Source organism: Oryctolagus cuniculus (assembly GCF_964237555.1).
Source record: "Oryctolagus cuniculus chromosome 17 unlocalized genomic scaffold, mOryCun1.1 SUPER_17_unloc_1, whole genome shotgun sequence".
NCBI classification, from domain to species: domain Eukaryota; kingdom Metazoa; phylum Chordata; class Mammalia; order Lagomorpha; family Leporidae; genus Oryctolagus; species Oryctolagus cuniculus.
The window spans coordinates 265,709-278,135 of NW_027208202.1; the positions used below are offsets into that span (position 1 = coordinate 265,709).

The 12,427-nt window shown below is 41.2% G+C and overlaps 1 pseudogene; it reads right to left on the reverse strand.

Annotated features, from left to right (window-relative positions):
- Positions 1 to 5,536: 5,536 nt before the first annotated feature.
- LOC138847852 (ubiquitin carboxyl-terminal hydrolase 45 pseudogene) lies at positions 5,537 to 10,299 on the reverse strand (annotated as a pseudogene).
- Between the last annotated feature and the right edge of the window lie 2,128 nt (positions 10,300 to 12,427).

Here is a 12,427-nt window from a genome sequence, read left to right on the forward strand (position 1 = left end):
ACAGCTGCTATGCTGCAGCACCTCGGCTGACAGCTCTGCCCCTGACTCATGCCCATGACCCCTCTGTCTGATCTGCCAGCACTCTGTGCTCTCTTACTCTGTGCCCACAGCTTGCACTGAAGCCTGCACCAAGTGTGCCTAGGACAGTGCCAGGGGTGCCATAGGAGCTCTCAGGGCTCTTGGGCAAGTGCACCCCAGAAGTCGGGAAGTAAGGACCCCAGTTGCAGGTTGCAGAGCTGATGGGCAATCCTGGGAGGCCTCTGTGCCACCCTCAGAGGTCCCAGCAGATTTGAGTCCCTGGTGCCACAGTGGCAACCTTGGCCACGACCCTTGTATCAGCTGCCCTCCTTCCTCATCTCACACTTCCTGCCCTCTCTGGCCACCACCTTTCACACAAAGCAAGTCCTGGCCTCCCATTCTGATGTCAGGGGCCTGAGCTGGGCTCAGGGCTCTGAGTTCCAGGCCTGGCCCTGCCTCCTCCACACAGAGTGACCTTGCACGGGTCCATGTTCCTGCCCCTCCACACAGTGACCTTGCATGGGTCCATGTGCCTGCCCCTCCACATAGTGACCTTGCACGTGTCCATGTGTCTGCCCCTCCACACAGAGTGACCTTGCACGGGTTTGTGTGCCTGCCCCTCCACACAGAGTGACCTTGCACGGGTCCATGTGCCTGCCCCTCCACACAGTGACCTTGCACAGGTTTGTGTGCCTGCCCCTCCACACAGAGTGACCTTGCACGGGTCCGTGTGCCTGCCCCTCCACACAGAGTGACCTTGCATGGGTCCATGTGCCTGCCCCTCCACACAGAGTGACCTTGCACGGGTCCGTGTGTCTGCCCCTCCACACATAGTGACCTTGCACAGGTCCATGTGCCTGCCCCTCCACACAGAGCGACCTTGCACAGGTCCATGTGTCTGCCCCTCCACACATAGTGACCTTGCACGGGTCCACGTGCCTGCCCCTCTGGGCCCTGGGTCCTTCATGTGCTCTGGCATAGCTGGGGCTCTGTGACTGGGGCACAGGTGATGAGGGATGGTGTGTGGACATTGCTTGGGTGAGCCTCACCTCCCCTGACCTCAGCCACACCCCTCCCTCCTGCTCCGTGACCCCCCCTCTCCTGCCTTCTTCCCCAGAGGGGCCCAGGAGTGTGTGTCCACATGCATGTGCATTGGATGCCAAGTGCACACGTGCACATGCTTTGCTCACCTTCCAGGCTGCAGCCAGATGTGGCCAGGGGCCTCTCGTGTAATGCAGACACAGTGACACAGGGGCACAGGGACACCAGGGGCCTGGGGCCTGCAGGGAGCAACCCAGGCCACGTTTCCCTCCCAGAGAGGCTCACAGACAATCTCAGGCACGTGATGCATGGAGGAAGACAGGAAGTCAGATCCTGGAAGTGATTGGCAGACACCTCCTCTGGTGTCAGCCCACCTTAGAGACCAGGGGTGGGGTGCAGGGGAGGGGCTCAGAGAGACCCCAGAGTTCAAATCCAGCCTTGTGAAAGGGCCTTGATGTCTCTGATCTCGGTGCCCTCAGATGTAGAACAGTACCTGTGCTTCCTCCCTCCTGGGGCTCTGTGGGGCATCAGGCTGCCAGGTGCACGGTGCTTTCAGTCCAGGGCTGGGCACACAGGGAGGGCTTCTAGATATGACTCAGGATGACAGCTGGGGTGACAAGGTTCTGTCCCCTTGGTGGCACTGATCACTCTCTGCCCTGGTTCTGAGGTGGAAGACAGCCTTCCTGGGGGCTTCTTCCTCACTTGGGGGCTGCCATCACTCATGGTGCATGCCCCATGCGTGTGTGTCGGGTGCCCAGGTGTATGAGCTGGGATGTGTGAGCTCACAGGTGCACAGCTGTGGGGGCTGGCGGGCTCTCGCACCCTCCGAGCCTCTCCTAGATCAGAGAAGCGTGCAGCTCTGAGTGTGGAGCAACTGCTGAAGGCACCTGCACTCCTCCCTGTGGGTCCTTCATAAACCAGGAGTCTCACTGTTTGGGGACAGGATTTTGTAAAGGCAAAATCGGTCATCCAGAGTTTCTTAAAATACTTCTTCTTAAAGGTTTGTTTTATTTATTTGAAAGGCAGAATGAGAGAGAGATTGATTCAATCCACTGGTTTACTCCCCAAATGGCTGCAACAGCCAAAGCTGGGCCAGGCTGAAGCCAGGAGCCAGGAGCTTCTTCCAGGTCTTCCACCTGGGTGCAGGGGTCCAAGGTCTTGGACCATATTCTACTGCTTTTCCAGGCACATAAGCAGGGAGCTGGATTGGAAGTGGAACAGCTGGGACTTGATCTGGTGCCCAAATGGGATACTGGCATCACAGGCAGCGGGTTAACCTGTTGTGTCACAGCAAGAGATTCTAAAAATTAAAAACAAATCAGTGCCGTGAAAAAAAAATGTTTTACTGAAATCACTGCTGTGTTTTAAAAATTGTGTGTTCTTATATTTTGTATTTTCCTAGTATAAAATCCAAGTTATGTTTTAATTTTTTAGTGGTATTTTCACTTTGACGCTACATTGAATGTTAATGCTAATTGTATTTTTTTTCTTTTAGGAATGACACGAATTTATTGCTCAAAATTGAAAATAGTCATCTATCTTTTAAACAAATTTAAATTGAGGACTTCTATGTGAACAAAAGCATTTTAAATACCTAGAAATAGGTTCTGTTAATAATGCACTAGATATTATTGCTCAATTTTACTGCACATTACATTTTTGGTTGAGGCTTATTTGATCAGCTATCATGCAGAAAAATAAATTATCAATATGAATTTAAGAAAAGTAGTAAGATGTTTGTTTTCCAAACATTAGATGAGAATTGATACAGTTCACAGCTTAAGGTTCAGGAAATTTTATTCAGCTACTGTATAAAAATCATGATTAAAATCACACATGCACACTAACAGCTATTAAATGTAGTCAAATATCTCTGTTGGTACATTTAAAATAAGAACAGGTATCAACTACTTTTTCTACTTATTTGACAGGTAGAGTTAGACAGTGAGAGAGAGAGAAAGGTCTTCCTTCCATTGGTTCACCCACAAAATGGCCACTATGGCCAGCACTGCACCAATCCGAAGTCAGGAGCCAGGTGCTTCCTCTTGGTATCCCATGCGGGTGCAGGTGCCCAATCACTTGGGCCATCCTCCACTGCCCTCCTGGGCCACAGCAGAGAGCTGGACTGGAAGAGGAGCAACCAGGACTAGAACCCGGTGGCCATATGGGATGCCAGCACCGCAGGCAGAGGATTAACCAAGTGAGCCACAGCGCCGGCCCAATCAACTACTTTTTTTTAATTGATATCAACTGTCACTCTCTTTGGCCGCCTGAAAAGGCAGTCTTCACATAATTCCTAAAAACATTAAATAATAGAAATCTTAAGTATAGATGTATATTTGGTTATGTCAATAATATTCACATAATTAGCACATAATCAACATTTTATCATTTTAAATATGGAAAAACTAGGGAGAATTTGGGTTTAATATACCCTGTAAACCAGTTTCTAAATAAAGCTAGAAAACATCTTTGCTATGCTTCTTTTTTTTTTTTTTTTTTTTTTTTTTTTTTTTTTTTTGACAGGCAGAGTGGACAGTGAGAGAGAGACAGAGAGAAAGGTCTTCCTTTGCTGTTGGTTCACCCTCCAATGGCCGCCACGGCCGGCGTGCTGCAGCTGCCGCACTGTAGCCGGTGCACCACGCTGATCCAAAGGCAGGAGCCAGGTGCTTCTCCTGGTCTCCCATGGGGTGCAGGGCCTAAGCATTTGGGCCATCCTCCACTGCACTCCCAGGCCACAGCAGAGAGCTAGCCTGGAAGAGGGGCAACCGGGACAGAATCCAGCACCCCGACCGGGACTAGAACCCAGGGTGCTGGTGCCACAAGGCGGAGGATTAGCCTATTGAACCACGGCGCTGGCCTTGCTATGCTTCTTAAATTCCTTCAGTCAAGCATCATGGTAATTGTTTGATGGTCTGTAAACATTCTCACTCATCTACACTGTTTCCTGAGGTGACCCAGGAGCTCACTGTTATGCTATTGTTATGCTAGTGGCCTCACAATTTAATATCCTTACAAATATGCATTGGGAATAATCAAAATTTAAAAAAACTAATGTAGGCCAATGTGTAATTCAGCATACTTTCTCTATTACAAAACAATGTTTAGGATATTTTTTGGGTATCAAAGCCAAATTTATCCATTTTCAGAAGAAAAAACTTGTAGTCCTAGGCCATAAAAAATTTCAGCATTAATTCACTTAAGACTAAGGAAATGAAAATAAATGTGTCTTACTTGCATGTACCTTCTGGAATAATGCCTAAAATCTATGTAGGTCATTCCATTTTACAGAATGTTAAAAGGCAGTACAGTAACTGGCCCATGGTAGTTCTGACAAGAAACAGATGACTAGTCAATGAGAAGTGCATGTTTCTTAGTATCTTTTCCATGAGAAAAATGAGGTGATTTAATATTTACATTTGTTGGAGAGGACTGTGGTTGCTATTACCAAAATAGCTGAATTGAATGAAGAAATTTATTAATACTTCTAAAAAAATTCACTGCTCCAACTGTGGTACTTCAATGTTAATTGGTTATACTTAAAAAGAAAATACTGCAAGGTACTTATATAAGATACAACCTGACTTAGCAGATTAATTTATAAAAATATATTCTTCCATTATCTCATGGCTTAAAAAATCAAGAAAAGCATTATATCTTAAAAAGAGAATTCATGCAATGATTTTTAAGCACTATATTTGGTATACCATTACCACCTTAATCACAATTCCATCCATCCCTATATCAAAAGGCAGCACTGGTAACCTTGATTGTGTCATATACACTAACATTTTAAAAAGGGCCAATCTTGGTTAAATATTTCCACACATTATCTACACCCACTATTCTTATCCTTTCTTCTCCAGAGGAGAGCATCCTGGACCCAGGCCCTCATCTGGTGTTTGCCTGTAGTTCATTCTTGGGAAAGAATGATCAAAATGACTGAATTACAGTTAATGTTTTGATTCAAGAATATGGCAGTGAAGAAGCCATTGTTTTTGAAAATTAGACTTAATAGTATTTTTCATGCTAAATTCCAAAAGCTTAATAATTTGTTATCTAGAGGAAAAAACCATCATCTTTTTCATATTATTTAAAAAGAAAACAAGAAAGGTCAACTTTATGCCCCATGAAAATAAAAATAAACTCACATGAACTTATTAATGATGCTTACTGAAGACAATAAAAGTGACTTCAAAATTCCAAAAACCATTTTTAACATATACTGAAATACAGAGGTAGAAAGTGTATTTATTATATTTCCCTGTTAAGTCTAATAATATAATTCTCTATCACTTACAAATATAATTTGCTTTATATGTCAAACTATCCTACAGTTCCATATGGATTATCTACTTTTATTTACCAATTCTGCATTTTACAGTATCTACAATTATATTTTGATTCTGGACAACCACTTGCAAATTATTCCTAACTCCACTATGAATAGGTTGCAAATGGTATGTTTGATGAAATGTTTTCAGCAGCTTTCTAGGTCTCAAAGCAAGAGGCCAATCAATAGATTATTGGTAAATCCACACTACTTAAATTACAGTGATGCCTTTTTATGTGGCTGAATCATACAAGATGACAAGAGAGCTATGCTGTATTAGGCATTACTCCGTTATCACAGCAGTGTTTCTTATGTAGCAATACACATATACCACTGGATAGCCCTGAGATGATTTTAGAGGGGGTGCGAGCTGGATGAACAATGTTTCATAGTTACATGTTTTAATGTGAAATGTGATTGCTCAATAAAAAAAAAAGCTAGGGCTAAAAAGGTGAAAAGATGTTAAAAATAATAAGTAAACAATGGCATAGGATATACACATATATATGAGATCAGGAAGGTGTAGCACATTGAGGAAGCATTGTCTTCAGGAATGATTTGACTCTGACTGCCTGTATTAACGAGCCACATGGTGAAGGGTTTTCCTCTTCTGTAAATTCTGAGTTGCTTATTTGAGACTGCAAATCTGAAAGCACTGAGTACATTGAACTTACTTTAAAAGGGCTTCCCACAATGGTGAGGAAGTTCGGAAGCATATGAGGGTCATGCCATTCCTACAGGAGAAAGAGGACTACAAAGGCACATTACATATGTTGGTGGTGTTGCAGCATTCAAATAAAAGTAATCTAAATATTACCATTGGCAAGTAATTAATCTCATAATAGTCTTTCATAAAAAAGAAGGTAATCTTGTGCATTAGGTGCTCTTGATTCTGGAACCGCCTGCACATAAGTGTCACTAACATGGACCCACTGGCCCACTGATTCATTGTCAGGTTCTTTCTCACCAGGCCCAGTCTTCTTTCCAGTGAGATATTCTGATAACTTCCTGGAGGGTGTTCTTGCTTTCACATAAGCCAAGTAGTGCCCTCCTCTCGTGGAGCCACTGAGACTACAGAGAACTTCATCACCCACACTTACATCCTTACAAGTAGCAGAACAGAATGGTGCTAAATCAAGCATAAGTGGAAAACCTACATGTCTGTTGACTTTACAAAGACTCAAGCCAGCCTGGTGGAATCTTTTCAGATGGAGAATTGGGATAGGAGGAACGGCAGAAAGAGCAATTGCTTCCTGGCATTAGCATGAACCCCTCTGCTTTCTTCTCCGCAGAACTGATTTCCTTTGGATACTCCTGCTTCTTCTCAGTACAGTTCTCACACAGAAGCTTGTTGTTCCCCATAAGTAATTCCACAGACGTAAACTGGTAGCGACAGGACTGAACTGAACAGTCTTTGGAAGTAGTGATGTAGCTCTGAGAGAGGGTCTGAAAAGCATGCTGGGGACTGCGAGGCCTCATATGCTCCTCCCCTGCAAAACCTAACTTATTTGGAATTCTAAGTGGCTGCTTTTCTCTGTCAAAATCTCCATCTCCAATTTCAGGGCTGCTCAAAGTTCAGAAATGGCGTTAGCCACTCCCTCTTCACTATGGTCGGTCTCCTTAGCGGATGGCAGGGTCCCCTCTGTGTGTGCGCAGGGTCTGCCGCGGGACCTGCACTGCCCCGCCTGCTTAGAAGTGCTTTCGACTCGGAGGCCTCACTGTGGGCCTCAACACTGCTCTCAGAACCGCTGGCTTCTTTTCCGCTGCCGTCGCTGGGGCTTTCGCTGGGACCCATTGCGCCGGCAGACACTGAAGGAGAGCCATCCATGCCCAAGTCCGCATTTTCCTGGTACGTGAAAATGGTTTTTCTCCTGCGGGTGAGAGTTTTCTTTGACGTTTTCTGTCATGAATTTGCTGATTCTTATCTTTAGAAGGACAGTGTTTCTTGGCAGGTCTGGGTTGGTGAGTATTTCCGTGGTAACCGTGCCACTGTACTGATCATGATCTCTTCCTGTGAACTTCTGTGTTGACTCAGTCTTCCCACAGCACAGGCTTTGAGACCCTTTCTTCTATTATAGGAAGGGAAATACCAATGAAAGGATCTTCCGTGGTGGAGATAGTTGCACATTCTTCCACATTACTGTGCTAGTCAGTTCACCAATAAAGATCCGATCTAGGAAGTTCATTTTCACACCTTTTCCATCTGCTTTGACCTTTTCCTAGTTGCATCAGCAGCAGCTTTAGTAGTTGGGTTGTTAAATGCCTTTAGAACACTAGCTTGTATTCTCTTCGTTTCTTCTGTCCTCACTACATTCCGCAGGTAATGGAGAAGCTCCTGACTGTCCTGTGGTTGGAAATCTTTACATCGAGGTGCCTTCTGGCAAAGCTGATTGAAAAGAACTTCTGGAGAAAGTGGTCCTTTTTCAGTCTCCCTCATGCTGTGCAGAAACAGGAACAAGGCTGAGGTCAGTGGGCCAGGGCTTGGAAGTTCCACCACCAGTGGGTCCAGCTGAGAGTCTGAGGAAGGAAAAATCTTGAATTTTGTACCGTTTTCTTTCATCTCATTCATAAGTTCAGTCAGGATATAAGTCTGTGACAAGTTCTGAATGACCGCATTAAAAAAGCAAGTATTTCCTAAATTCTTAATTCCTTTTACAGATGGTCCACTGCTACCTTTTCTTCCTTTCTTTATTTCACTCGCTTCACATTTTTCTTCACAAAGTTTCATGAGCCTAGAAACTGCACTTGTTTGTGTTTTAGAAACATGTTTCTGAAGAGAATCAATGGATGATGATTGCGAATCAAAGGATGATGTCCAGTTATATCCATTTTGTTCCAACTGATTTCATTTTTTTACTACTGTGTAGTATTCCATGGTATATATACCCCATAATTTATCTGGTCTTCAGTTGATGGGCATTTGGATTGATTAGATATCTTAGCTGTTGTGATTTGAGCTGCAATAAACATGGAGTACAGATAACTCTTGCATGTGCAAATTTCATTTCCACTGGGCAAAATTCCAGGAGTGGAGTGGCTGGGTTATATGGTAGTTCTATATTCAGATTTCTGAAGTATCTCCAACTGTCTTCCACAGTGGCTGTACCAGTTTACATTCCCACCAACAGTGAGTTGGGGTACCTTTTTATGCACATTCTTGCCAGGATTTATTGTTTGTTGATTTCTATATGAAAGACATTCAAATGGGGTGAGGTGAAACTTCAATGTGGTTTTAATTTGTATTTCCATGATAGGTAGTGGTCCTGAGGATTTTTTCAGGTGTCTGTTGGCCATTTGGATTTCCTGTTTTGAAAAATAAAATAACTGTTTAAGTCCTTTGCCTATCTCTTAACTGGGTTGTTTCTTTTATTGTTGCTTAGGTTCTTCAGTTCTTTGTATATTCTGGTTATTAATCCTTTATCAGTGGCATAGTTTGCAAATAATTTCTCCCATTCTTTGGTGGCCTCTTCACTTTGCTGAGTGATTCCTTTGCAGTGCAGAAGCTAATAATCCCACTAGCCAATTTTGGCTTTGATTCTCTGGGCATCTGGGGTCTTTTCCAAGAACTCTTTGTCTATGCCAGTTGAAGAGACTATCCTTGCTCCAGGGATTGATTTTAGCTCCTTTGTCAAAGATAAATTGGTTGTAGATACATGGATATATTTCTGGAATTTCTATTCTGTTTCATTGGTCTGTCCATCTGTTTTCCCGCCAGTACCTGGATGTTTTGATGATACATGTCCTGCAGTAAATCTTGAAATCTGGCATTGTGATGCATCTGACTTTGTTTTTGTTGTGTAAGATTGTTTTAGCTATTCACATCTCTTGTGTTTCCATATGGATTTCAGTGTCATTTTCTCTATGTCTGAGAAGAATGTCCTTGGTAGTTTTATTGGTATAACATTAAATCTGTAAATTGCTTTTGGCAGTATGGTCATTTTGATGATATTGATTCTTCCATTCCATGAACAGGGACAAATCTTGCATGTATTGTGTCGTCTTCTATTCTTTTTTAATCATTTGTAATCCCCATGATAGAGAGCTTTGAAATCCCTCTTTTAAATTATCTATTGTGATAATCATATGGTTTTTGCTTTTCAGTTTGTGAATATGATGTATCACATTGATTTGCAAATAGTGAACCTTTTCTGCATTCCTGTGATAAATCCCACTTTATCTGGGAGAATGATCTTTCTGATGTGTTGTTGGATTCAATTGACCAGTATTTTGTTGGGGGATTTTTATATCAATGTTTCTCTGTTGTATTTTTTTCAGGTTTAATAATTAAGGTGATGCTGGATTCATAGAAGGAGTTTAGAAGGATTCCCTCTCTCTGAATTGTTTTGAATAGATTGAGAAGAACTAGAGTTAGTTCTTCCTTAAATGTCTGGTAGAATTCAGCAATGAAGCCATCCAGTCCTGTGCTTTTCTTTGCTGGGAGGGTCGTTATTCTTGATTAAATTTCTATCTTGGTTATTGGTCAGTTTGGGTTTTCTGTGTCTTCATGGCTCAATTTAGGTAAATTGCATGAGTCCAAAAATCTAACCATTTCTTCTAGGTTTCCCAATTTGTTGGCATACTGCTCTTTGTGGTAATTTCTGATGATTCTTTTTTATTTCTGGGGTATCTGTCATTATATTTCCTTTTTCATCTCTACTTTTATTTCTTGGTCTTCTTCCTCTTTTTGCTTACTTAAGCCAATGTTGTGTCAATTTTTTTTTTCAAAAAACCTGCTGTTCATTTTGCTGATCATTTGTATTCTTTTTTTGTTCAATTTCGTTTATTTCTTTTCTAGTTTTACGTATTTCTTTTCTCCTACTAGTTTTGGGTTTGGTTAGTTGTTTTTCATCTAGGTCCTTGAGATGCATGGATAGCTCAACTATTTGGTGCCTTTCCAATTTCTTCATGTAGCTACCAGTTGCTATAAACTTTCCTCTTAACACTTCTTTTGCTGTATCCCATAAGTTTTGATGTATTGTATTGTCATCTTCACTCATTCCAGAAATTTTTTTATTTCTTCAATGACCCACTGTTCATTTAGGAGCATATTGTTCAGTCTCCATGTGTTTCCATATGTTCTAGAGATTCTTGAGTTGTTGATTTCCAGGTTAATTTCATTGTGGTTATAGAAGAAGCATAGTATGATTTCAGTCTTTTGAATTGCTGAGACTCGCTTTGCAGCCTAGTATGTGGTCTATCCTAGATCAGTACACATTGTATGCATGAATTAAAATTTCACTCTGTAGGCCATACATGTGTATAATTAATGTTATGAAATAAACTCCAAACAGTATCTTACTTGGTGTATAAGTTTAAGGAGTGTTAAAACATTTACATTAGTTTCACGTCTAATATTATTGTCTTTGGAAGTAGTTTATTAAGACTAACATAATCTGGAAATAACAGAATTGGTGTTTTATTATGCTAAGTGGAGTGATTAGGAGGTAGTACTTTGGCCAGCGCCATGGCTCAATAGGCTAATTCTCCACCTGCAGCACCAGTACTCTGGGTTCTAATCCTGGTTGGGCACCAGTTCTGTTCTGGTTGCTCCTCTTCCAGTCCAGTTCTCTGTTGTGGCCCGGGAGGCAGTGGAGGATGGCCCAGATCCTTGGGCCCTGCATCCACATGGGAGACCAGGAGGAAACACCTGGCTCCTGGCTTTAGATTGCCGCAGCACGCTGGCCGTAGCGGCCATTTGGGGGGTGAACAAATGGAAGGAAGACCTTAAAAAAAAAAGGAGGTAGTACTTTACCTTAAGTTGATGCTAAATACATCTTTTAAATTGTTTCACATAATAAAAATGAAGTATTTCTTTAAGTGTATTTGGAATTAATTTGAATTAGGCAATATCAAATAAGAAATATGGAATTAAATGTTAATTTAGGTGCAAAAATTTCTTAAATATGTGTAATTCTTTCATACTGAATATTGCCCATTGAATTGTAAGACCCCTTGTCTTTAGGGTCTCAAGTATTTTTGAACCAAATTGAGCAAAATATGTGCAACCTTGTCTTGTTTGTTTGTCTTCACTTTCTTTTGTGAAGCCCAAAGTCAGGAGCCTCTCTGCCCAGCCATAATATTTCAAGTGAGTATTCCATGCCTGTCATATTTTTGGAGCTCTATAACCATAAGCACATTCTAATATAAACACATTTTTATTAATCCCTAAATTATTATTTACAGTAACTCCTCATCCACCATTAACCCCAGACTGCCTTTAACCTAAACTCTGTCTCCAGAGTTGGCCATTTCTTTTTTTTGGATATGTTACAATGTGTGGGGGTTGGCTTCTGATTCTTCTCTTTTGTAAAAAAATATTTTGTAACTACTTCCCAGGAATTATATCCTACAGAAAACAAGAAATAACAAGAAATACTATACATTAATATGCACATCTATGTAAGGACACATGTAATGTATTATATATAACAATGAGATAATATATGTAATATAAATAGCCTACATTGGTTGAAATATTTCATACATATATTAAAGGTATACCTCAGAACTTTAAGGACATTGTTAATGATGCTATATCATAAAGTTGGAAAATAGTTTAATAGCCAATAAATAAATTAATAAATTATAATACATATAGAATAATGTGGTATGCATCCATTTTCAAAATGAGGATAGATCTATATTATACTGATTATTAGACCATTTCAGTATATTTAAAGCCTTTGGTTTGATGACACAACTTAGTAAATTTAGTTAATAATATTTGAGATATCTTTTGATGTGCAAAGAAAAGCCCCATGCTACTCTGGCTTTCTGATCTGTTTCTAAAAAATGACTAATCATGAGATTTTTGGATTTTCCTCCCAATGCATTAATGCTCAAATGATAAACACTCAAATTAGTTGACTATTGTTGAGGGATTGCATACAATGTTACATACTCTCTAAACATTTCTGAATGATGGATAAAACCTATTAAAACATATCAAAGGATCTTTGATCTAAGCATAGCACTGGCAAACCTTTTCATAAATAGTCATAAAGTAAATACTTTATGGTTTATGAACCATAATAT